General features: G+C 34.3%; 1 pseudogene; it reads left to right on the top strand.

Moving 5' to 3' along the window:
- The first annotated feature begins 436 nt into the window (after positions 1–436).
- Positions 437–580, top strand: LOC118625928 (annotated as a pseudogene).
- Positions 581–2,379: the final 1,799 nt, after the last annotated feature.

The following is a 2,379-nucleotide window of genomic DNA, read 5'->3' as shown; positions in this document are numbered from 1 at the left end:
GATGGTTGCCAGATGGAAGGGGTGTTGGGGGACTGGGTGAAAAAGGTGAAGGAATTAGAAGAATAAATTGGCAGTTACAAAAAAAGTACAGCATAGCGAATGTAGTCAATAATATTGTAATTATGTATGATACCAGGTGGGATCATTTTGTAAGTTATATAAATGTCTAACCACTATGCTGTACATATAATATAATATTGAATGTCAACTGTAATTGAAAATTTTTAAAAATTAAAAAAAAAAATTCTATCTTGTAATGAGATATAAGTGTAACCATTAAAAAAACAAAAACAAAAAAAAAATGGCAGCTTGTCTTTTATGACAAAAAGGATAGACCTTGGACCTTGAAGGCATTATGCTAAATGCAATAAGTTAGATATAGAAAGACAGGTACTATATATTCTCACTTATATTCAGAATCTAAAAACATTGAACTCTTTTCATTTGACTACCACATTTTTTCATAATAATAGATTTTAGCAGCTATGATTATGGGATAGATTAAAATTGCCACAGTCTGAAGAGGGAGAATTTAGTTGTATCTTCTTCCTATTTATTTGAAATGGCTGAACAGACACAAGTAAGTAAATAAAATAAAATTAAACCTTTGACTTCATAGAAATGGAGAGTAATGGGGTTGGCCAGGGGCCTTGGAGTGGGGGAATTGGGAGATGTTGGTCAAAGGGTACAAAGTCCCAGCTAATCCGATACATAAGATCTGGGGATCCAAAGCACAGCATGGTGACTATAATTCACAAGGTCGTATTATATACTTGAATGGTATTAATAGAGCAAATTTTAAATCTTATTACCACACACAAAAATCATAATGATCTGAGGGGATAGAGCTATTAACTAACCTTACATAGGTAATATATACATCATCACATTGAACACCTTAAATTTATATATGTTTTATGTCATTAATATCTCAATATAGCTGGAGGCGGGGGGAGAGAAATGCAAAATAAAACAAAAAACCCCAGGAGACCCATCACCAGATTATTCTTGGGTCTTGAGGTCTGTAGCCAATTTTCCTTCTTCTCTCTAACCTTCACAGTCCTCTTACGTTTCTTTTATATATCGTATCCAGGGGTTTTAGTAGTGCTTAAGAGGAGGAATAGGAAAAGTGTGTCTATTCTCTCTTTCCAAAAGCAGAACTTGACCCTCTTGTTATAATCTGATTTCAATGGAACCTCTTTTCATGCAAATAAATATATCTCACAGTATCATTTTTTAAAAATAGACTGTGCCCTGGCTGGTTTGGCTCAGCGGTTAGAGCGTCGGCCTGCGGTCCCGAGAGACCTGGGTTCGGTTCCCGCTAAGGGCACGTACCTCAGTTGCAGTTTGTCCCGGGCCCTGGTTGGGTTGTGCGGGTGGCAACTATTCGATGTGTCCCTTTCACTTTGATGTTTCTCTCTCTCTCTCTCTCTCTCTCTCTCTCTCTCTCTCTCTCTCTCTCTCTCTCCCCCCCTTCCTCCCACTCTATCTGAACAAAATATCCCAAAATGTCCTCGAGTGAGGATAAATAAATAAATAAAAATAAAAATAGACTTCTGGCCCTTGCCAAGTAGGTCAGTTGGTTAGAACGTTGTCCCTATATGCCAGGGTAGCAGGTTTGTTTGACACCTGGTCAGGGCACATACAAGAATCAACCAATGAATGCATGAATAAATGAAATACCAAATTGATGTTTCTCTCTCTCTCTCAAATAACTTAGTAAAGAAAAAATTTTAATAATAAAAAATAGACCTACTGGTGTGAGATGAGTATACATTGATTATCACCCTTTGAGTATAATTTTAAAATGTACACAGATTTAAAAATATCATATTTTTAAGTTAATGATATCTGTCAGTTAGGTCTGAGTATCTCAATTCTTCCCTTTGATTTAATTAATCAATGCCAGCTTTCTTTGGAGGTACAACATGTGGTGGATAGGAAGATAAAAAATTGGTGGGTGGAAAGATAAAGTAAATATTTTAAATCACAAAGTGCGATTCAGAGTTCAGACAATGTGATTCTAAGCCAGGTCTTTTTAATTAGTTGGAATAAGAGAACAATCATATGAAGCAGTGAAAAAAAATTTTTTTAAATTAAAATTTATAGAATAAAAAAGTAGTAATCCACATGAAAAATATAAGTTGCAATATTTGTAGAAAATAGTTAACAGTAATAAATACCTTATGATATTGAAAAATCAATTATGATTTCTTCAGAATCAAGCATTAATTGGAACTTCCATAATAATAGTCTCATTTTATTACTATATAAATTGTTGGGAGGTGGTTATTTGGTAACAATTTGTTTTCCTCATTACAATCCAGCCCTCAGAATGAAGTCTTCTTATTTATAGTAGATATTTCTTATGTTGTTCCC

The sequence above is a fragment of the Molossus molossus genome, unplaced genomic scaffold, assembly GCF_014108415.1.
Source record: "Molossus molossus isolate mMolMol1 unplaced genomic scaffold, mMolMol1.p scaffold_m16_p_11, whole genome shotgun sequence".
Lineage (NCBI taxonomy): Eukaryota > Metazoa > Chordata > Mammalia > Chiroptera > Molossidae > Molossus > Molossus molossus.
Note: the sequence above shows the minus strand (reverse complement) of the source record. Positions and strands in the feature narration are given on the sequence as shown.